This window comes from Musca autumnalis, unplaced genomic scaffold (assembly GCF_047663935.1).
Source record: "Musca autumnalis isolate F117 unplaced genomic scaffold, ASM4766393v1 scaffold_4, whole genome shotgun sequence".
Taxonomy (NCBI): Eukaryota; Metazoa; Arthropoda; class Insecta; order Diptera; family Muscidae; genus Musca; species Musca autumnalis.
The window spans coordinates 148,378,310-148,403,134 of NW_027411977.1; the positions used below are offsets into that span (position 1 = coordinate 148,378,310).

At 34.5% G+C, this 24,825-nt stretch overlaps 1 protein-coding gene across 39 annotated transcripts in view; it reads left to right on the forward strand.

Annotated features, from left to right (window-relative positions):
• Shab (potassium voltage-gated channel shaker cognate b) overlaps positions 1 to 24,825 on the forward strand; it is a 394,632-nt gene that overhangs the window by 197,951 nt on the left and 171,856 nt on the right. For all 39 annotated transcript variants that reach the window (XR_012412620.1, XR_012412621.1, XR_012412622.1 and 36 more), the window contains one exon: positions 20,991 to 21,383. The gene's annotated coding sequence lies outside the window, so the exon portion shown is untranslated. The remainder of the gene's footprint in view (positions 1 to 20,990; positions 21,384 to 24,825) is intronic.

The window sequence follows — 24,825 nt, forward strand, 5'->3', positions numbered from 1 at the left end:
GGCTTTTTAACTGGGAATCACCTCTTAAGGCTCTCGTAGAATTCTAAACTGTTGGCTTATATCCATTTTAAAACCTGGGGCTGGATTCTTGTTCTATGAAAATATGAAATGAAAAATATTTCCTTTATAATTCTTTTCATTTGACAGTTTTTTCCTTTATCAAAGTTCTCATTTCACATTTTCATAGAAACAGAATTGAGCCCCTGGTCATGAATTGCTTATAATGTTTACTGCATGTAGTCCTTATGATTTGTATTGTCCCTTTATTTTCACATAGGCTTGTGTCAGACTACGAACATTTTCATGAAAATGTTTTGGGCTTATGGGTAAGAAGGGAGAAAGCTATCTCCTTTACCTCCTCTCTCTCTCTCCTAAAAGTTAAAAAATGTTCATGTTATATTTTCAATGTCTGTCACAAGATTTATTTTCTCACAAAGAAACGTTCCTCCCAGAATATTCTCGGGCTTGTTCTTTGTTGCTATTTTCCAATGTAAGATTCAGTAGAAACAATATAGATATGAATTTTACTTCATATTTTTGTTCTGTAGTTAAGTATTATATTCCAACGGATGTCTTTTCTAAAGAATATGTTCGGAAAAACTAAAAGATTAGCCTATATGGGCCCAAATATTCGAAAAAGTTAAAAATTTGTTCATATTTTTTAATGTTTACCGGAATAGGAATTTAAACTCGGGGTCGGAGTCGGAGCCGGAGTCGTGAAAAAAATTGGTCTGGAGACGGAGTCGACCCAAAAATACCTCGACTCCGAAACCCTGGTTCAAACTATATTCTGTAGAGATGTTGATGGTGTTCGAATATGGACTATATCGATCTACTTCTTCGGGTACCTACCACACAAAATTCGAAAAAAATGATGGGCACATACTAAACTAGCCAATTTTGTGCAAGATAACTCTCAAACTTTTTCAACAATTTCTTCCAAATTTAGTTTAACGTAATTTAATATTTCGAGTTCTCTATAAATCAGAAGTTTGCTTACTAAAAATGCTGCACTATATGTCAATGATTTGTTATAGCCCCACATTACAGTACCTACAGATTGCACCTATTTTAAACTCGTGATACAAAATTAATATACATATCGACACCTCCAAATAATAGTATGCTAAGTCTAAAAAGTGAGTTTTGCAGGAGAAACTCTCAAAGTTTGGAAATTTTTTTGAACTTCAGTACTATGCTAAGTCAATATTTGTTTATAACTTCTGTTCGGATTGACCGATCATTACCAAAATTAGACAGAATTTAAGTTAAAGGACGTTCGACACCTCCAAATAATAGTTTGCTAATTCTGAAAAGCGAGTTTTGCACGACAAGCTCTAAAAGTTTGGAAATTTCTTTGACCTTCAGTACTATGCTAAGTAAATATTTATTTATAACTTCTGTTCGGATTGTCCGATCATTACCAAAATTTGACAGAATTTAAGTTAAAGGACGTTAAATATAAAAATGTAAAGAACTTGAAAACATGCTAAGTCGACTTAGCATACTATTGTTTAGAGGCGTCGATATGTTATATACGGCATTATTATCACCGTCAGCACAGTTGACAACAACATTTTTAAGGTAATCTTGTGCAAACAGTTTGAACTGAGGATTTTTTGAAAGTACAGACCCAAAGTCGTAAATACCCTAGTTGGGTTTTATTGTGCCAAATCTACCTTGAATTTTATGGCCCCATCTAAACCCGGTTAAATATTGACTTTTTAAAGCAATTCGGGGTTATATCTCTGAAACCAATACAAATCTTCTTCTGACTCTGAACAAATTTGTAGATAAGTGCAAGAATAAAATATTTGGAAAAATAATGAACACGAAAAACTACATACATTGCCTCAAATTTAATATATAAAAATTATATAAAAATTTGTATACATTTAGCACCATGTCTCAAAAACTGTTCAATTTTTCTTAAGGGGTTATGACCTCGAAAACAAATAAAACAATCAGCATACATATGTTTTTGTGGGATCATTAAGAACCTAATAATCTTGTACCTAAGCGAAGCGGAATTAAAAATATTCATTTTTAAAAATATTGTGAACTGTCAAAGACAAAATTTCGATTTTCACAATAAAAATGGATAGATATTTTCGCCATAAATCGCTAAATTTTTTTTTTAAATGTCTCTCGCTTAAGTTCAACCTTTTTATATCTATAATAATCCCACAAAAACATATTAAGATCGGATCATCCGTTTTCGAGCTACAGTGGGCACCGCATTAAAAAATGCCATTTCGAGAAAACCCCGTTTAAAACTTCGATGTTACATACAAATCACAATGATTTTTCTCTTTCTAACGCTCATATCTTATGTCCGATCGACCCGAAATTTTTTGCAACATATTCTATTCTATGTGTACTTTAAAATGCACCCATATTTTTTTTCGATTTTATAAAATTTGTTAGTGGTCATAACCCCTTAATGTTATCTTTGAGAAAAATATTCGGAATTGGAATATAATACATACTTCTTCAAAACATTCCACTGTTGTAAAATGCTAATATCACGTTCTTTTTAGTATATTTTTAAACCACAATTTGATAAATACCTCAATAATGCAGTGAAATCCCAAATATAAGAATAAACTGCTCGTGTTGTAAAAGATATGATGCAAAATACCGCTGAAACAATATGAAATAACCATTTTAGTGTTTCAGGATGTTTTGAAGAATTACTGAGAACATTATTTGGAAGATTTTTGCAACAGGTTACTTGGTTCAACTCGCAATAGTTTAGCAAATACTGTCTAGAATTCCAGAAATTATGTACAATTTTCTATATTTTATAGATTTTGATGCCCTAGATGGGGTTCTTATGTGGACTGTTAAATAAGATAAGTTCTACTACTTGAGAGCTACCACATTGCTAAACACAGCAAGACCAAGGCCCGATAAATGCAAAAAAATTAAGTTTTGCCAAAACCCAACTAGGGTTTTTGTAGTCTCAATATGTATTTTCAAAACATGCATACTTGAAGTTGTTTGCATTTGCACGGCTGCATAGCGTTATACAACAGCTTTGTTTGATCGAAAAATCAAATCCTTACTTGATGAGTAAAGTGAATCCTATTGTCATACCATTTTCAACAACACTCACAATAATCACTATATATAACATTTTATTTTTAACAATTTATTGTATGTATAAACTATACAGAGTAACTTTAAATACGTAAGTAGCCATACATATAGGTATTTAACTTATAATACAATTTATTTAGTATCATTATTTTCAACCATTTTACCACATGTTTCTTCGCTTGTAAAGCTTATTTGACTACGTCAGAGTTGGCAAATGTTGAAATTTACCTTAACAATTGTGTCGTCATTATGACGTTAGACGATAATCCTTTAAGTTACACAATAATTTCTCGAAGGATGCATCCATTTCTTACAAATGCCAAAGTTTACCCTTTGCATAACTCTTAAATAACGCCTACAATACCGTGGGTATTATAAAATCTTTGAAGATTCATGGTTTGTTCTGTGCACCTGTGTTTGTGGACGTCTGACTTGGTTTTGCAAAAAACTTACTTGAAATTGGAGTAAACAAAAGTAAAAACACACACAGAAAACAACAAAACTAAAATTAAGGCAGAAGGCAATTATTTTGACCATATATTTTAAGGTTACAAGAGTAATTTTAGTTCGAACATGACTAAACAAACTTCATGGATATTTACAATAAAATTTGTTTGTTTTAGTTCGAACATGGCTTAACAAACTTCATGGATATTTACAATAACATTTGTTGCGAATATCTGAAATGTTGCTCAATTCCAATTCGAATTTGGTAAGTATCGACTTTCGTAAGATACAAAAAAGAAAGATCTATCTTAAATAAAGCCGCAGTATCAACAGTAATGTTACAAAAAAAGGAAGAAGTTGCCACCGCTAACCTTACAAATGTTTATACAGACTTAAAAGTTCGTTCAACAGCAACACCTATTGAAGTCTCAATGATAGTTAGGGGTCAATATGAGCTAATAACACTGTATGTAGTTTTTTGAATCATCGGTTATTAACCATATTCTGACACCGCAGCATGATAGAAGGGGGTTTTTTCTCTATCACTTCAACTCTCGCGATTGTGAGCCTAAAAAGACCTGAGGCCTTAATGTCAAAAGTGATAATTTTGTCAGTCTCATATCTTCTATACAGGAAAGAATTTGGATTCACTCGTGGAAGCAATGTTGTAGATCTATTCTTAAAAAGTAATAATTGTGAACACATAATATCCATTCAACCTCATCTTCAAGGTGAAAATCGTCAAGGTCAAAAATATTTGATTTTCATACTTTTTTCTCCGATTCTGATCCACAGACACCGAACCGCCCAATACTTAAGGATAAAGTCAACTACAAAAATGTACCTAAGATCTCAGTAAACAACTTTCTAGAACACATGAATATTCTCCGAATGATGCTTTAAACTGATATTCACAAGCAATTAAATTATTTTTAACTTTCCCCGATGTTTTTCGGTAAGTTAGCGACGAATAAAAAGCAGTCGTCAACTTCTACCGATAGCAAGAGTGTTGTCAACTTTTATTTGAACTTTTCATTCATAATTTTGCGTTTTAATTTTACCGACAATTGTCGGTAACTCAAAAAATGAGTTAGAGAATCGCACTACTGAACAGGAAAGAATGATCTAAAATTATCGAATTTTGAGCTTGAAGAGCCGTTCCTAGTATGTTCATATATTCTAGAAAGTTGTTTATTGAGATCTTAGGTAAATTTTTGTTGTTGACTGTATTCTTAATTTTTGGGCTGTTCGGTATCTGTGGACCAGAATCGGAGAAAAAAGTATAAAAATCGAATTTTTTTGAAAGTTTTTGCTATTTTCGCTTTTAAGAACCGTTTACAGACAGTAAGTATGTTCCAGAAAGTTTTTTTTACTGATGTCTTTGCTACATTATTGTGGTTGATAGTTTTCTTAAATTTGTAACGGTTTAGTATCTATGGAGCAGAAGCCGAGAAAAGAGGATAAAAATCACAATTGTTTTGTTATTTTGACAATTAAGAACCGTTTCTACAGAGTTCGTATGTTCTAGAAAGTTGTTTATTATAATATAGGGTACATTTTTGTGGTTGGCTGTTTGCTTCAATTTTGATCGGCTTGCTATCTGTAGACCAAAATCAGAGAAAAAATTATAACGGGAATTTGCTTCCACGAGTAATCTAAATTCATAGCGGTTTAGGAGGCATGAGCCCGACAAAATGATCGTTTTTGACATCAAGACCTCAGGTCTTATAATAATATAATTGTTACACAAACATCCGATACGGGACAAGGGAGACTTCTCTCATATCAATGAATGCACCCCGCTTCATACTAGCTTAATGATATGAGACCTACTGTTTATTGCCGAGTCCGAACGGCGTGTCTTACGAGACCACTTGTAGAGCAGTTTAACATGGCTACTACTATAATACTCAGGAAATGTCGCCTACATTACTGAGGGATATTTTGCCACCGTTGAAAATTTTGATGTTGCCTAGCCGGGGAATCGAACCCACGACCTTCTGCGTGCAAGGCGGGAGTGCATACCATTGCACCACGGTGGCACGCTCAGGTCTTAGGGGGACCATAATCTCGAAAGTTGAAGTGATAGAGAAAACGCCGGGACACGTGTCTTCTTATTGTTGGTCGTCTATCACTCTGCGGTGTCAGAATATGGTTAATAATGTTCGTGTCGCATAGTGTAATTGTATATCAAATAAAAACCGGGTAATTTATAAAAGCATCATTCCAAATAGTTACATGGGTTACTGCCTATCCTCAAATAATTCTTACAGCAAGTATGGTCAAAATTATTTCACGTTACTGTTAAAGATTTTTAGAAAATTATTATAGTTTTACATGCCAACTTCTTCCTTTTGTTCGTTGACCTTGGTCAGGATTTAGAAATGCCTATTTTCTGATTGGCACCTAACAATGGTTTTCGTCATTATTGGAGGAAATAAACTTCACGGATAAGAAAAAAAGTACAGGTTAGTGTACAACTGAACTTTGTGCAAGACACCTTGCTCCAATTTTCAACATAGTATAACAACACATGAATGAGTGTGTAAGTTTCTTCGACATGTGCGTGTGCTTGGCTCGCACCTCATTTCCATTTACAAGTTTAGGTGTTACGTCGGTGTTGCACAATCAATTGTTTAACCTTTATTTACTTAATGATGGCATAACACACTATAGCTACCTATGACTCACCATATACACATACCAAAACTTAAAGGTAAGGACAGTGTCCTGTGATATACTCACAAATATGTAACACAAGTTCAAGTTATTTATTTAAGAGAATGTTTTAGTTTAAGGCAATTTGATAATTTTCAATAATCCTTTGTATTTGAATCGCATGAAGAAATGATGACATTCGGTATCACTAGGAATCTTCCTTTCTTATAACCCCGAATGTCTGATTATGCATTCGACAAGAAAATACTTAAAAGTTAAGTATACCGTTTTTACAGTGTTTTAAAATAAAACACACTCATGCATTTTTTCAAATCTAGTAACTCAGGGTGACATAGGGGATTAAATATACCAAGTAACGGTCCTGGTCGGCTTTAACATGGCAAAGCCCAGGACTTATATTGGTCCCTCTCTCATCTCAAGTACACCCTTGGGGTTGGGCGTCGGGTTAGTAACCCACCCTTTTAAATGCACCCTACTATCAAAATGAAACAAATGAGTTTGGTTGCGAATTTGTAGTTGGTCGGAAGTTGAAACATCTGGTCTCGAGTGAATGAAAGACTTCCTACAAAACGGAGAACAGCTAAAATCTTCAAAATCAGCTTTATTTGCTTTCATACTCCCACAGAAAACAAGACCAAAGATACATATGATCGTTGTCCTGCCATGACATTAAATTTATTCTAGGTGATTTTAATGCCAAAATCGGAAAGGAGAATATCTTTGGAACAACAGTCGGAAAATTCTGTCTCCACAGTGATGATGGAATGAGGCTTATAGATTTCGCTGTACCAGATTTAATCCTCGCAATATTAATAAATAAACCTGACTGTCACCAGACTAAAAAATAAGAAATCAAATTGATCACATTCATCGACCGTGTTGAATGTACCTGGGATCGTTTCTTTCTTTATTTCTTTATTTCAGCCAATAGATTCAAATTCTTTACAGGCTGTGGATAAATATCTTAGTCTAATAACATATTTGTTTCACTTAATTCTAAAGTAATTAATACATAAATCGTTTTATGTTGTCTTTCAAAGACTGTTTTGTTGCACAAAAGTCAACCATAGTAATTCTATTCAATGAGTTATAATTTGAGAGAGCCCTATTAATAAGGCTGTTGTTTACGTAATTACACCTATGGGAATCTACATGAAAAATGTTGATATTTCTCAACTGACGACATGGAGCATTAAACGGTATTTGTTCTAAAAGGTAAGGACAATCAATATCTGAGTTGATCAAGTCAAATATAAACACCATAGCTTGCAACTTTCTCCTGAATTCTAAGGTCTCTAAGTTGATTAAGAGACAACGGGACTCATAAATAGGCAATGGATGAGTAAAGTTCAAATATGATAGACAATATTTTATAAATTTCACTTGAATTCTTTCAATTCTCTTTATATGTGTAACTGAAAATGGACTCCACAATATGGAGCTCCACAATATGGAAAATGGACGTTTCGAGGAGCAAACATAGACTCGTACCACCACTTTGTTGTAGCAAAGGTGCGTACCAGATTAAACGTAGGAAGTAAAGTACGAAGAGACACAACACGGAAGTTGGACATCGGTAAGCTGCAAACCCAACAGACAGCCACATCATATTCCACTCAACTAGCCCAATTACTTAACGAAAGCAGAAATTCGACAAGAAAATAATTAAAAGTTAACTATATAGTTTTTACAGTGTTTTATTTAACTTGCTTTGTTGTTCCCACTGATTTTTTGAAATCTAGTACCTCAGGGGATTAAAGATGCCAAGTAACGGTCCTGACCGGCTTTAACATGGCAAAGCCCAGGGCTTATTTGTCCCTCTCTCATTAGTAACCCACCCTTTGAAATGCATCCTACTATGAAAAAACAAATGAGTTTGGTTGCGAATTTGTAGTTGGTCGGAGGTTAAAACATCTGGTCTCGAGCTTCATCCCAGTGAATGAAAGACTTGCTACAATACGGACAACAGCTAAAATCTTCAAAATCAGCTTTATTTGCGCTCATACTCCCACAGAAGACAAGGACGAACAGACCAAAGATATATTTTACGGGCGCTTAGAAGAAACATATGACCGTTGTCCTGCCCATGACATTAAAATTATTCTATGTGATTTTAACGCCAAAAACGGAAAGGAGAATATCTTTGGTACAACAGTCGGAAAATTCTGTCTCCACAGTGAAACATCTGACAATGGAATGAGGCTGATAGACATACCAGATTAAATATCTTGATATTAATAAAGGCACCTGGCTGTCTCCAGTCCAAAAAATTAGAAATCAAATTGATCACGTTGTGATAGATGGAAAACATTCATCGACCGTCTTGAATGTATGTACGATCGTTCCGAGGAGCAAACATAGACTCGGATCACCACCTTGTTGTAGCGAAAATACGTACCCGTCTAAACGTTACAAATAAAGCACGAACAGACACAACACGGAAGTTGGACATCGGTAGGTTGCAAACACAACAGATAGCCACAGCATATTCCACTCAACAGACCCAATTGCTTAATGAAAGCACTCCTCGTGCCCACTCCATGCAAACAGCTTCAAAACCATACTTGGATACCAGAGACCTCCACCAAGGAACCCATGGTATGACCAAGAGCGTCGTGCTGCTACCGAAGAGCAAAATGCGGCATATAGGGCTACTTTACAATGAAATGGAAAAGCGGGTGTGTGAAAAAATTGAGATGTACAGGAGCCCGGATGAAGTCCGAAAATTCTACCAAAGAGTAAAACATCAAACTGATGGTTTAATAGTGGCGCATCCTCCTGTAGAGACGAGCAGGGAGATCTGGTAACAGATACAGATAGTGTGCTCTGATTATGGAAAGATCATTTTTCAAAACTGTTGGTAACCGAAGGCGACGAAGATACCACTGATCCAATCCCAGAAGATGGTATTGAATGTATACCGCCCAGCCAAGATGAGGTACAATATGTGCCGATAAGCAGGTTGAAGATTAATTAGGCTGCTGGAGCCAATGGCTTACCAGCCGAGCTGCTTAATTCTGGAGGCGACACGCTGAAATGGTGTATGCATCAACTAGTTAGCACCATCTGGCAGGTAGAACGCGTACCTGACGATTGCAACTTAAGCATCCTGTGTCCCATCCACAAGAAGCGCGATAAGACTATGTACTCTATTCAGGGTTTCGGAGTCGGAGTATACGAGTCGGAGTATACGAGTCGAAGTCGAGGAATTTTGCTAGAGTCGGTGACTGAGTCGAAAAAACAACCCGGGCAAATTTTTCTACATTTATTAAAAGTGAATGTGAAGAAATTTTTTTTGACCAATTAATCCTCTAAATTTTGCAAACAAATTTAAATTCCATGACAGTAGAATTGCTATTGCATATTTAGCATGAATTTTCGAGCTGGATCCGTTTCCTAATATACAAAAAGAAACGTATAAATATTTTGAAGTATTTGTTTTAGATTTCACATATTCTTAAAATGGATTTCCCATATTCTCCTCAGGCCGTCATTCTTGTTTTCTATAAAATGACCTTTTGCAATCTTTTGACTTAAATGTCTTCTACATTTTATAGATAAGATCAGCTGGTTTCTAATGAAATTACCTACTAGCTTTCTACATCCTTTCCTATCAACTTCTTCCTGTAAATAAATGTTCCACAAACATCCCTGATGGGCCAAGGGACTTCTCTCATATCAATGAGGGCACCCCGATTCATATTAGCTCAATGATATGGGACCTACGGTTTATTGCCGAGTCCGAACGGCGTGTCCTAAGACACCACTTTTCGAGAAGTTTTACATGGCTGAAATACACAGGAAATGTCGCCAACATCGCTGGGGTATTTTGCCACCGTTGAAAAATTGATGTTGTCTGGCCTGGGAATCGAACCCATGACCATGTGCATACCATTGCACCACGGTGGGACATTTCCATTAAACTTCAAAAAAAAACATTCGTTTAAATTCAGTTTAAGGGTCTCTAAAATGTTGGCTTATAACTAGTTTAAGACCTTTTTGTAGTTGAGTATTATATTCGAAAAAATATTCCCTTCAAAGAACACCTTATAAAAATGTCAACAAAACCTTACGCTTATTTTATTAATTTTGAGTAGTTTGGAAATTACCCTCGGGGTCGACTCCGGAGTTTGGAGTCGTAAAAAGCACGACTCCGGAGTTGGAGTCGAACGAAAATGGCTCGACTCCGAAACAATGGTTCTAACTACATAGGCAAATAAAATAGTATAAATAAAATAACTGGACCCTATCAGTGCTGCTTTAGACCGGGCATATCCATCATTGAGTCAAATCCAGAGTCAAATCCTAGAAAAGGCCCAAGGAATTCAGATCGACACCTATTTTCTTTTTGTTGATTATAAAACAGCCTTCAACATCCCTATACTTTCAAAGGTATTCCAAGCCATGTTTGATTTTGGTATTCCCGCAAAGCTCATTCGGCTTTGTATGACGACATTAACTGATACTAGTTAATCAATTAAAATAGGAAAGAACCTCTCCGAAAAGTTTACTACCAAAAGAGGTTTCAGACAAGGAGACGGCCTACCGTGTGATCTTTTCAGCATCCTGTTGAAAAAGTCGAAAGAGATTCGGCTAAAGTCGGTCTGGCATTAAACGGAAATAAAACCACAGATATCGCACCAACTGTGAATGTTGGTATCTACAATTTTAAGGTAGTAAAAGACTTCGTCTACCTCGGCACCGTCATAAACACAACAAACAACGTCAGTTCTGAAATAAGAAGAAGAATAGTGTGGCCAACTGATGCTACTTTGGGCTCGTCAAACAAAACTAACGCTCTGCAAAACACTACCCGTGCTTGCGCAAGTACTCCGAAACATGAGTACTTGCGCAAGCATATACGGCAGTGCTTGATGTGTTCGAGAGAAAAATTCTTCGAAAGATCTATTGCCCAATCTTCGTTGGCGGTGAATATCCACGTTTTATGAACAACGAGCTGTATCGCCTTGGGTAGGCCATGTCTTGCAAATGAGCGAGGATGACCCCACTAAAAAGGCGTATAAATTGGGGCTCCATGGTGGTACACCCACAACTTTAAGGCTAAGGCTTAGATAGAGTCAACAAATGCAAGAGAAATCAGAAAACACGATAACCCGAATTGGCAAATTATAGCAATAAACAGAGAGGAATGGGAATCTTTTCTTAGTTCGGATTATAGAACAAATGTTCTATTATATGCGTAAAGTAAGTAAAAATTATATTCGTTTTCATAATAATTTTTCTTATAATCAGAAATAAAACCACGATAACTTTTGTCTGCAACAACCAAAGATAGGCTCGCGAGCGGATTCGTACCTTATCTTAACCTACATAGCAAATCTCTTTGATGTAGCTCGAAAAGAAAAATTCAAAACTTTTGGAAATGGGATAAGAATAAATTGGCAACCTTTTTGATATGTGTTATTTTGATAAGATTGAATCTGTTCAAATTCGTTTTTGTTTGTTTACTCTTCAAGTTCTATATTGGGAAGTATCTGTAGTGCTGCAGACTTTGACGGCCGTCTAATATTAATTGAACTGCCTACCTGTAGTAATTTAGTTTATCATCTCAAATAAAGTTTATCAGCTGGGAATAATAAAGAAAGTCTTAATAACAGTGTATCTCTAAACCAGCGTCGCCCATAATATTTCCATCAATACCAAAGCATGTGTGCATGCATGGGTGAAAAAAACAACAACCACATGATGGTCATTGTTTGTTTTTGTACACGTACACTGTGCGTGAGAGAGATAAGCAAATGCAAAAACAACTCAGTGGGAGCCCTCACTATACTGTCATGAGTAATACGCCCAATTCATACTTTCTGCAGACCTGTCGCATATCCACCAGTTGGTTTGCTGGGTTATCTGTTTTTTGCTGATAAGGATTCGACAAACATAAATAAAACAAACCTATTTTGATTTTCAACGCGATGTCCTTGAAACTTGTTGAAGAATGGCAAGTCGTTAACGGCTTCTTTCATTGTTAAAAAAATGACCCTTAAAGATAAATTTAAGCAATTTGAAACTCGGACAAATACATACTTAAAACACATATGGGTACATACATACAAACGCACAATCTATGCAGTGAATTCAATTGCACCACACAGTCAGACGTGAATGTGTACAATGGTAACAAACGATTTGAGTTGTTGTATTCAAAATTGTTATGGGTAATGTTTCCGTTTTTAAAACCATAGCAAATACTTGCCAAGTGTTTACTTCTCAAAATGTGAGGCCAGTAGGTAAAACAAATAACCTCCTTGCGTAAAAGTCAAATAAATCTTCTGAAATATAAGTAAAATCCGTTGAACCTAAAATGCATTTCTCGTAATGCCAAACCATTTATATACAAACACACCTGCATTCCATGTAGTTTTTCTTCCAGACAAATAAATTAAAGCAAACCAACAAACTTTAAGAAATTTTGAAGAGGTGTTCATGCAAATCAACCATTTGTTCTGAGGTCATGTTTTATAATCGCTTGCCAAAATCGCCTTTAGTCAGCAAACAAGAAAAAAATACAAATTACACCTGACCCAAAATTAATTTTGCAATTTAAATAGCAGTTCTTAAAATACTGCTTAGTGGAGAAATAACGACAATTGAAAGGATTATACAATGAGCTTAAATATTTGTCAAGACTGTCAACCAGTACTAAAGAAAATGTGTGCAAAAATTTATGTAAAATAAGCGATGATTTTGACAAGTCACATTTATTCAGGTCTCATGGCAGAGAAGAAAAAAATATAAAAAATTGCGAAAAATATTCAAAAACTTTATGCATTAAAATGCTGACTTTATTACAACCACATATCCCTGTATCATATTTTGATGAGCTTTTGTCAAAGATTAGACCAAATCGTACATATAAGGTTATTTGCTAAAAAAAACGCACAAAATGATTTTAAAGTTTGTATTTATATTTTGGGTAATTTTTTTGATGTAACTGTAACCAGATATATAATTGAACACAGACTTAAGAACCACATATATGTAATATGTATACGTAGAATCATAAAAAACAAGGAAATTAAATATTAATGGGAGAAGACGTAACAGTAGTTAGTCTCGTGATAGCATTAAGCCAGCTCAGACACTCTGTAATGGCGCGAAATTCTGCGCAATATTTTGTAGGATTCGTTTTTTTGGCCACAACAATGAGTTTTACCAGCTTTTTTCATCGATTGGAAAGAGTTGTGCCCTTTAGAGCGATTTCCTGAAAATTCGCCTATGGAAATATAGATCGGTCGGGGCACGAGTTATCGTTAACCGATCATCATAAATAGTTGTAGAAATCGTGTTTAGCGACAATAATAAACCAGGGATGGAAAATTCAGTATCATAGTGCTTTTTTCAGTACCAATTCACTACAAAAAGTACCAATGTACCCCCGCGACCAATTCAGTACCATTTCACATGCTCTAGTCCCACACGTTGATAAATTTTGTGTGAAACTAAAAATGCAAAACTCACACTTTGCTTCCAAGATTGACTTTTTTAAAAATCTGGATGTATGTACCTTCATATTGGGAATTTACCGAAATATGAACCTACATTGATAATATCTCTTTTATGCAATACCTTTATAGTCGATAGTCCGACTATCGTTTTGGTTTCTGACGTAAAACAAAGTTTACAAAGTCTACATCGTGGACCGATAGCACCCATTTTCAATACGAAACATCCTAGGAGTAATATAAGCCTTTAATGTTGTTGTTTTTTACTGAATAAATTAATTTAATTTTTTCTCAAAAAATAATTATAAAAAGGTCAATGAAAAAAGTACCATTTTAGTACATTTTGAAATATTTAATTTTGCATTCCTGCAATAAACTGCTATAGTTGGACCATAATTGCGACCTTTAGAGAATTTTCGTAAAAATTCACCTTTGGCCTCATACAAATTACTATGGAAGCAAAGATCGCTAGGTTGGTACGGGTTAACCTTAACCGATCGCCACAAAATTGCATATGTAAGGTTTTTGGATCAAATCAAAAAAATTTAGGGGCTAGGAGATCAAAAAACTTTGGAATAGTGTTTAGTAACCCGGTTAGGGTTATCCTCATTGCACCGTAATAATTTAATTTATATTATGTACACATTATATCTGTAGCTATCATCAGACTACTGAAGCGTATGTTAGAATAGATTTAATTACCTCTCTCAATAGCCAATGGTTCATCTTTGGTTGCGATCCCATTTCAAGACTATAGCCCTTGTACAGGTTGACCAAAATCTATAAGATTTGTTAGCTCTTTCTTGGATAGGGTTCTTTCATTTTAGTTTGCTATGCGGGACTTCTCCCAGATTGGTTCGTCAAAATGTCCCAGTTTTGTTTTCCTAATGAAGAGATATATTTTCGTTTTTCCGAGTTTACGTTAAGACCTATTTGTCTAACCCAGTTGTACGCAAATTTTAGGGCCGACTCGGATCTTCTGCATATCAAATTTGTATTCTTACCCTCTGAAGTATTATAACGTCGTCTGCATATCAGACTGGATCAATTCCCTCATGGGAGAGAGTCCTTAAAAGGCTGTTTATGGTAGTAACCCATAGGCGTGGGCACAAGATCGCACCCTGCGGCGTTCATTGATGAAGGGTTTCGGTGCTGACGTTATTGGAAGCAACCTCAATGTCCATTGATATAGCTAGTGTATACATCTTCGGTCGGTAAGACTTAGATATTGCGCAACTTGCCTGCCCATGTTTGAGGATAAATACTACCCTCGCCTCCTACCAGGCTTTAGGAGTATGCCCAAATTTTGAGCATGCGTTGAAGATTCCAGCCAGTATGGACGAAAGGTAGTCCAGCTCCTTTAGAAAAACAAACATCAATAAAAAATTAACTTTTCTTTTTTCCTTAAATTGGTTGTAAGCGGAGTAGCTACCATAAATGAACTCGAAGAGAAATTCTCTATAAATTTAGATCTTATTAGTTGACTGCCACAACCGATACCCACCACGATTTCAGTAAGACTTGGCGACTTTTTTCTAGACCACAATTTGATCAAATGTCTGTTCAATTTTTGTGTCAAATAGATGAAATGTGGCAAAAATACATATATATGGCAGCTATATCCAAATTTAAACCGTTTTCAAAATAAGTTGGCAAACTTATTTCTAGGCCAAATTTCTTAACATTTTCTAAATCTCATCAAACTTTTACATATACATATAGCGTGTTTGGTGCATATAATATCTCAAATTGGCCGAAATAATATATTGCATTATACATCATGTAACATTCTTAATTTTCACTCGGATAGGATATGAAATGCGACCTGTGCTTTGATTACAAAATTACATGGACAGACGAACTGACGAACATGCATAGATCGACTCAGAAAGTGATTCTCTTTATATCCTAAAATGAACTATGGGTCTGCCTCCTTTTCTTTGAACTTTGAAGTTGCATTTTTACTTAAAATATTTAGTTATATACATATGTTTACCGTAGCCAGGGCTGCTTTGGAAATGTTAATATGAAAGTGTTTCTTTTTCTTGACTTACGTTAACTTACGTACATTGCAGTTAAACAATTAAATTTGAATTTTAATGCATTTAAACCAGAACTTCCGTATTAACTTGGAGGGCAAGGCATGAATGTGATGTAGCACATGTTTGCTCTTGAATATGTCTGATCAAATGACAGCAAAAAAACATTTGATATACACAAAACTAAGACTGCTCGAATGTGACCTTTACGTTTTAACAACTTTTGCAACATAAAACAATAAATTTGTTAAGTACAGTTCTTTTCCAAGAGAATGAAAGGAATGGAGAAGGGTCCTTTAGAACAAATGCTTCTGCTGCAGTTTCGAATCAAAAAGACGCTATAGTAAGTTTAGTCCTTTTTATTTTTTAAGAACCCCACTTTGTACTTTATTTATCCGTATATTCTTTCATGTTCAATGTAAGTTGCATATTGTCTCATTAAATATGAGCACTAAAATGCTTCAAATGGCAAAGATAATAAGGATCCAATTATAAGTACATTTATTGTAATTTTCCTATCACATGATAGTGTAGGGCTAGACGCTATCAACTAGCACAGCACTGCTTATATCAAGCGACAACATGCATACAATATTATGGTCATTAGTAAAGGAATATGCGAAGTTAAGAGAAAACACTTAATGGTCCCATAACTTGAACTCAGTTTACCGCAGTGACAGTGGACATTTTTATGGTGGCCATAATTTTTAGTTTGCAATTAGCCATTCCTAAAGTAAATATTATATTTGCCATAACTCCAAAGAGGTCGCACGAAGCCAAAGGATGAAAGAATTCGATAACCATTAGAGGATTTAGTATTCTTTTGAATTTCAACGGTTCAAGTTAAAACAGTTTGATGGAATAATCAAAATATTAAAAAAAATTATATTGGTTTTGTTAACTGATCATAGTGGTGTTACAAATATTGAACCCGTTTTTATTTTTTCACAGATTTATTTGATATATTGAAAGACATTTGTTAATCGCGTAAATAATATAAGTGGCCATCTTCATTACAGCCAGATTCGAAAATGTTATTAATATTATTAAAATAAAATGCATTGCGTACGAATGAAATTATAAAAAGTTGATGCGGTAAAATGCAAAGGCATATTACAAATTTAATTTGAACTGGTGAAATTTTTTCTTGTTAATCCACTTTACACTTCTTAACAATACTTTTAACATCGGAATTTCATAGAACATAACTTATTGACACAGTGATTTTATTATACTAATTCAAGTGTTAGAGTGGGAAGTAGGGTTATGACTTTATTCTCAAAAAATGATTTCCTGTTGCACCTATGGGTCATATCATTGCCTATTATTGACCAAATTATATTTTACTAGCAAAATGCCCGCTACTTCGTATGCGGAAAGGGAATAATATACAAAAAAAAAAAGGATTTAATATGAAAATGGTGGACACTGAAAATGTTAATGTACATATGAGGAAAGGACAATTTTTTTTTAGTTTTTCATCGAAACAAAAATTAAAATTTTTTTTAAGCTACATGAAAAATTTTCAGTACATAGATTGAGAAAAAAATCCCATTCTTAAATCTGCTCGAGATACTAATTTCGGTTATTGCGCGCAAAAGTTATGGCGGTTTCAATTCTGATAATAAGAAAAAAATTTAAAAACCCGCTATTCATTATATTGGGAAACCCTGTTAATTAATGGCGTTCTACGTACTATGTGAGGCCCCATAACTTTAGTAAAAAAAGTTGTAAATTTTCGCGGAAAATAAGAAAGAATTTAAAGAAATTAAAGTTTGCAACATGTTTTAATAAAATTCAAGCTGCTTATGCGTCTTAAAAATATTAAAAAATATGTACGTAATCTAAACATTGCGAAGATTCAAATGACAAACATTACAAATCTGTTCAGCGGTTCGGAAAATTTTTGTCAGAAAAAAATATTTTTTTCAAATTCATTTGGTGAGTTAGTTGAAGAAAATGTAGGAAAAATAGGTCGGAGTTGTTCATCTATTTTAGGTAAAATTCACGCAAAAACGCACATTTATTATTCTAATCACTCCCCGAATATACGCTAACATCTTGCGGAGATTTTTAAAATGCATGAAAATCCCGAAATCCTCAAAATCACTTGATGCGCATGCGGTTTCCCGCTACAACCAGTTGTTTTCTTTTCATTTGTATACATTTACCAAGATTTACTTTGGTGGCTGCGTTGTAGCATCGTCTACTGTTTAGTGGCCAAAAAACTGCATAACGCTTATAATTTGCACAAAGTGCATATACTTTTTATGCGCATCCGATTTCACTATCAACCGTGAAAAATACATGGATTTATACCTATTTCAATAAAATCCATGAAAAACTGTGGATGTAGCATCACACCGTATTTTTGGGATAAATCGGACACTGCTCCCATCCCACTAAATTTTTTAAACCGCTGTTTTAGCAAAAACGTGAGATATGTGTCGGTTTCTTCATTGAAATGGACACGATCCACATAAAACGTGAATTAGTCCGCGATATTTTCAAAAACATTTTGCGCAAAATTTTCAATTTTTGCAGTAGCCGTTTTCACCGTACTAGTGGATGGATTTTCACGATCTATGATTTATATGATTCGAACCGCCGAAAAACTAAATTATCGCGGAGTACCAGCACACTCAAAAGGATATTTTAAATACCGTACCCAAAATATAGGTTTTTTAGAAAAAATATCGCACTAAATTTTGGCCTTTGGCAGTAGATTACTGTGATGCTGTGTGGGCTACATAGTCAATATACATATCAAATTATGCGTAATCGCGATGATTGGTTTTTTGAAATACACGAGTGCGTGTCCAAGTTAAATAAAAAATACAAAAAACACCTAAAATCTGACTTCAAAATTTCAGCATCCATAAAAGTTGGATGGAGTGGAAATTTAGAAAAGTGATACATTAGAAGTGTAATCTTCATTTTGTATTCTTCTACTTTTACTTTGGACAGATGTCCGTCATTTGAATGGTTTAACCAGCAATCGAATAGCAACGTAAAAAACCTCGCCAGCTTCAACGTGTTTTTACCTATGTTTATTCATTTACGCGGTCATAACTTCCACGCAAATTAATTTTTTTTGTGAGCTTTGTTCAAAAACACTTAATTTGATCCAGTAATAGTCATAGTTACCGGTAAACTACAACAGTTCCCGTATTATAGTAGTGCAAACCTTGGCTTTATGGAAACTAAATTTGTTTGTCCTTTACTCATATACCTATTTTGGGTGCCGCCGTAGTGCAATGGTATGCACACCCGCCTAGCACGCAGAAGGTCGTGGGTTAGATTCCCGGGCTAGGCAGCATCAAATCCACTGTTATTCGAAAACCAGGACAATTCTTCTGTTTGCCAACGTGAAAACCTAAAAAAAATTCTGAAAATGTGAAAATTGACCGCCATGAATATAAAAAGCTGGCGATTTTTTTTTTTGTTTTTTGATTTTTCAGAATCCGCAAATACTTCCCAGGTGTAAGCACCTTTCATTTAATGTTAGTTCAAGCGCACCATGGGCTATAAATAACAAATTTCATTCAAACATCCGACAATCGTAGTTACCTTCTGTGTAGGCAATATAAAAACGTGGACCTATACCAACAATTCTCTGCAGGAATTTGTTTTATCTCCAACGGAGTCTAACTGCCAATATAGCCATTGCGGTTGTATAATGTGGCTAAAAGCTTGGGTAGATCGGTACCGTTTTATGGAGGTTATATCAAAACTTGAACCTATACCTCTTTGCAGGAATGTTTTATACCACAAGGAAGATTAAATACAGAAAACCGGGAAGTACCGTAACAAATTTTCAATACAAAACATCCTAGGAGTTATTGTAACAGACAGACAGACGGACTGCATTATATTGACTTAGAATTTCTAAGGGGTCTCCGACAAATTATAGCCTCTATCGTATCGTATGGGTGTAAAAATAATATAACTAAAATAACTAACTTTATTGTTGTTTTTATACCTTTTTTGTTCACTATAAAAATAAGTATTTTTTTCAAGCTCGAGGTCAATATATCAATTATCTTTATTATTCGATATTTCGCAATTCTTTGAATTGATATATTGACCTCGAGCGTGAAAAATATTTGTTTTTATGGAAAGTAACTAACTAAAATAATTATATAATCTGATAATTTTTTCCGTCGCCTTACGCGTCCACCATAATAAACATTCCTCGGCCATATGTCTAGATGGGACTGTAATCATTTCTATAGAATCTGGTTCAGACCGGGATGGAAACAAATCTTAAGTTTGTGATCGTCGTATCACAGTTTATATACCCTCGTTATGACAGGCCCTGTTGTATGACAGACAATCTCATTTGCTGCTCCCATATAACTGCACTGGCCTATCAATATGGGTTTTGAAAACGATGAAGGATACACATATACGCATGTATGTACGCTCATAGAAAAAGAAATAATAAACATTGTATTTGTATTATCCAATGTCCAAAGGTATACAGAATTTTCAAGAGTTATATTTTTACGTCGTGGTGTTTACAGTACTCTTCACAAACTATTATTATTTTTTTGCATCGTACCTACTCGTATTATTATTTCTTTTATAAATGTTTCAGATCTCTGTTATTTTGTTTTTGCTTACCTTGGCCTAAAAACTGGGTTATGTATAAAATCAGGTCAACCAATTAGTATGAAAACTTTAAACTTCACCTACATATGGTACGTTTGCATGTTTGTGCTCGTACGTATGGCGAAAGCATATAAAGCACACTGTGTAAACATTTCCGTTAAAAGAGTTAACCTTATAATAATTTAAACCAAATAAATGCAATCACCTGAAAGCAATTTCGGGTTGTGACCATAGTCGGATATTTGTGGCCACACTCAATTTTATTACGTTTTTTTATTGTTCGAGATAATATTTACACACATGACTTAATTCGCATTAAAGGTATGCAGATTATAGGCCAATAAATTATGTAACATAAAACGAACCCCTTATTCTAGTGAATATTTATTAAATTCATTTGATCTGCAGACGTATTAAACGGTTATCAGAAACTATTTGCCACCAGCTATCACCCTAATATTTAACTTCAAAATAAACCTATAAACGACAACAATAACAATAGTAGTCATAAATAAAAAAGTACGTGTGTTTTTATTTGCGTACAAAGATAAAAACGGGCAATATTAGTCGCATCTAAATAAGCTTTATATAAACACCAAAGGAAACAAAAGTCATATTTCATTTTTGTTATCTTTTCTCTTTACAGACCAATTTCATCATTTCCATTTGAACAAAGGACTCAATCCATCATTGCTCGGCATTTAAACAGTTAGTGACTACAAGAACAACAACAGTGTCGAGCAGTTCCAGTACAAGTATTACTGTCATAGGGTATTAGACGATTTATTTGAAATACATCTGTGATTTAAGCTAAAAAGAAAATAATAAAATAACTCCAACAAAAGTTACCCCGAAGCAGAAAAGACAGAGTCGCCCGTCAAACGTCTGTCAATGTCAACCGCAAAAATTTATAGTTGCAAGTGACCACAACAAAATAATAGCCAAAATAAGAAAAATAATCGTCTACATCTTAAGATTTTCATAAATTATTGACTTGGCTGGTGTCACGAAAAGAAGAAACAATAGATGAAATGTAGCGGTAAGTAAAAACTAAAGAAAATGTCAACATCTTTGATTTATTACCACATTATGCATTACAGAATATAGAGCTGTAAAACAATAATAAAATACAATAATAAGATTGCACATGTTAAAATAAAAAAAGTTTACAAATGAAAAACTTAAGAAATGAAACATATTATCTGTGGTTGAAAACTTATTGCATGTTTCTGTAAGACGATTCGAAACCAAATTCGTTCGAATAATTACCTAACACCAGTTAATGTGCGAATTTTGTGATTTTATAATTTATAATTGTATATAATTGTTCCACAAACATCTGGGACAAGGGAGACCTCTCTCTTATCAATGAGTGCACCCCGATTCATATTAGCTCAATGATATGGGACCTACTGTTTATTGCCGAGTCCGAATGGCGTGTCCTAAGACACCACTTGTAGATAAGTTTTACAAGGCGAAATACTCGGAAATGTCGCCAACATCACTGAGGGGTATTTTGCCACCGTTGAAAATTTGATGTTGCCTGGCCTGGGAATCGAAACCACGACCTTTAGCGTGCAAGGCGGGTGTGCATACCATTGCACCACGGTAGCACCCAAACAGGAGTTTGGTAGTATGTAATTAGAACGAATTTGATGTCGAATTGCCTTTGTAAAACGAGACATTCGAGTTAATATAGAAATTTGTCCAGCAACATTTAGCAGGTACAAATGTACACCTACTGATTGTACAACCATACAAACATTGTACAATAACAATGTATTACAAAAGTAGAAAAAATATTTTGAATGAGTTCTGAGTTTTGTTGGAGTCCGTGGAAGATGGAAATCCCTTCCTTTGGGTCACTCCTTTTTTTTTATTTTATAATTTAGTGAAATACCAGGTTTCTTAGATTTTCAACTTAAAACGGGCATAAGGACTTTTTCACAACGGTTTTCTATTATTTTCTTCTTAAAAGAGGGGAATAATACCTTTCGTCTGGTGAGCGCGATAATACTAGAAGAGGTCGCCTCATTTTGTCCAAACTTTGGATTTCGTAATATTTTGTCCAATAATTTGTAAAAATTTACCGTACTAATCAACTCCTGCAGTTACCTCATCTAACAAACATTTAAATTTTTTTTCGTGTAACTCATCAAAAAATTTTAAAATAATGCGCACCATAACTATCGAAGAGAGTAATCGTTTTATCGCTTAAGTACAGTATCCGAAGGCACACCTTGTGGTTGCGATTACAGCGATAAATAGTCTTTCATGGGTAAATCCATGCTTTCTAATGGCGACCAACGTTTGTCCAACCGTTGTGCACAACTCCTTCCGGTTCTTTTTTTATGTACATATTCCCAGCAAAATAAATTGGAAGTAGTGCAATGTGGACTAGTTCTTTCACGGCATGTTTTGATGCAGTTCAAACGGAGTCGTGAAAAAGGCACTACATTCGTCACATTTTAAATGCATTTGGATGCAATCCAAAGAATCACATCCACTTCTCATATTTTAACAACATCCGGATGCAGTTCAACGGAGTCGTAAAAAAGGCACTCCAACTCCTCACAATTTAACAGCATCCGGATGCAGTCCAAACGGAGTCGTGAAAAAGGCACTCCGTTCGCTACATTTTATTAGCAGTTATTAGAGATCCCTACAAGTACATAAATCAGATTGTACATCTCTACATTTTCCAAAAAGTGATAAAATTTGTTAATATAAAATAAAAAATATTTAATTTGCGAACATTTTTTCGGTAAGAAAATTTCCCAATGGAGTGCTGTTGGAGTACATGTCGAAATCTTAACTGGTGTTGGGAAGACAGTATCAAACTCATTTGGCAGATGAAGCAAGAACAGTTCAGCTTGGATAAAATGGAGAGCGGAGGAAACACGCATGGTTGCGATTGAATTCAATGGAGAATTTTCATAATTTGTGTTAATGTAATAAAGTTCTTAATATTTTTGTTGTACACAAATAATAAATGCATTTTATTTGTTCTGGGATATTTTGTAATAGCTTGCACACATTCCGCAGAATGTATCAAAACACGTGCTTTGGACTGCATCCTATTCTAACCCCGAATGTTTAGTTAAAATGCAATGCCAAAGGGTCAGTTAAAATGCAGTGCAATGGAGTGAAAATGCATAATTTGATGCACTTCCAAATCACTTGTACATATAATTTAAATGCCTCTTTGGACGCAAACTTTTTGCTGGGTTTATATTATTTCATTCCTACATAACAAGATAATAAATCTTATAAGTTAAAGTTACACGATTGTATACATACAATATCCAACTTAACCTAAACATTTTATGCGATTCAATGATTACAAATCGATTACAATAATAAAATAAATTAATTTAAAAATAAACAAAATAGTATAAGAAATGTCAAGTGACCATTAAGTAATTTGAAAATGAAGTTCAAGTTTTGTTTTGTGTTTTTTGATGGGTTAGTGATCCCTTGTATGTCAGGTAGGGAGTTGGAATTCCGTCATTAAACTGCGTCGTCTAAAAGGCACAATCTTTTGCCTCTATTAGATCTAGAGAATTTACGTTTTTCAATACCTATTTGAAGCTTTCGTTTGTAAATAATTTTATATGTACATGAGTTCTAAAGCTTTTATGTTGATGATTAGAATAAGTAGAAATATGTTGATATATTCTCAAGCCGTAAACATAATGTATAATGCCGTTGAAAGCCGCATTTAGCTTTTGTCGGATTAATGAGCCACAGTTACCAAACAACTCACTACCATATATTAATCCTGGTACCAGTAAACTTTTAAGGAGTACTGGTCATATGTGAGGAGGACTCAGCTATCCAAACGGTGCGTAATTTTGAATAGGTTTGACGAACAACATGTTTCGGACAAGACAATCATTGAGCTTTTTAATGCAGAGATTTATAATACTGCTCAAGTAGATTTTGACGTATATTACAGATCCCTGAGGAACACTCTTTGCTACTAATAAAGGTTAAGATTTTTGGCTTCCAGAAAAAACGGTTTGATATCGACCAGATAAGTATGATTTGATATGATCGGTGCTAGTGTTTCTATAATTAAAAAGTTGACGCAGTTTGTTATGATGATGTCATATATTTCACTCCCTATCGACTCCGAAACTTCTAACAATGCACATCTTCAGTTAGCAAGGATTTGATGTAGAGATAATTGGAAACATGTTTATGTATTATTTTTTAAATACTTTGGAAAGAAAAGGAAATATTGCTATGGGACGATATTCGGTTTTAGATTTAGGAACAATTCTTTATTGTTTCCAATCAGTAGGATATGTGCTAAATGTCAATATGCTGTTAAATAGACACGTTAAAAATGCAGTAGGTGGGGTATTAATATGCGAATAAATTTAGGGTCGTTTCCATAGAACCAATGACGTTTGATTTGACTTTTAGAAAAAAATTTAGTACTTCATCATTCGTGATGCATCGAAACTCGAAATCGC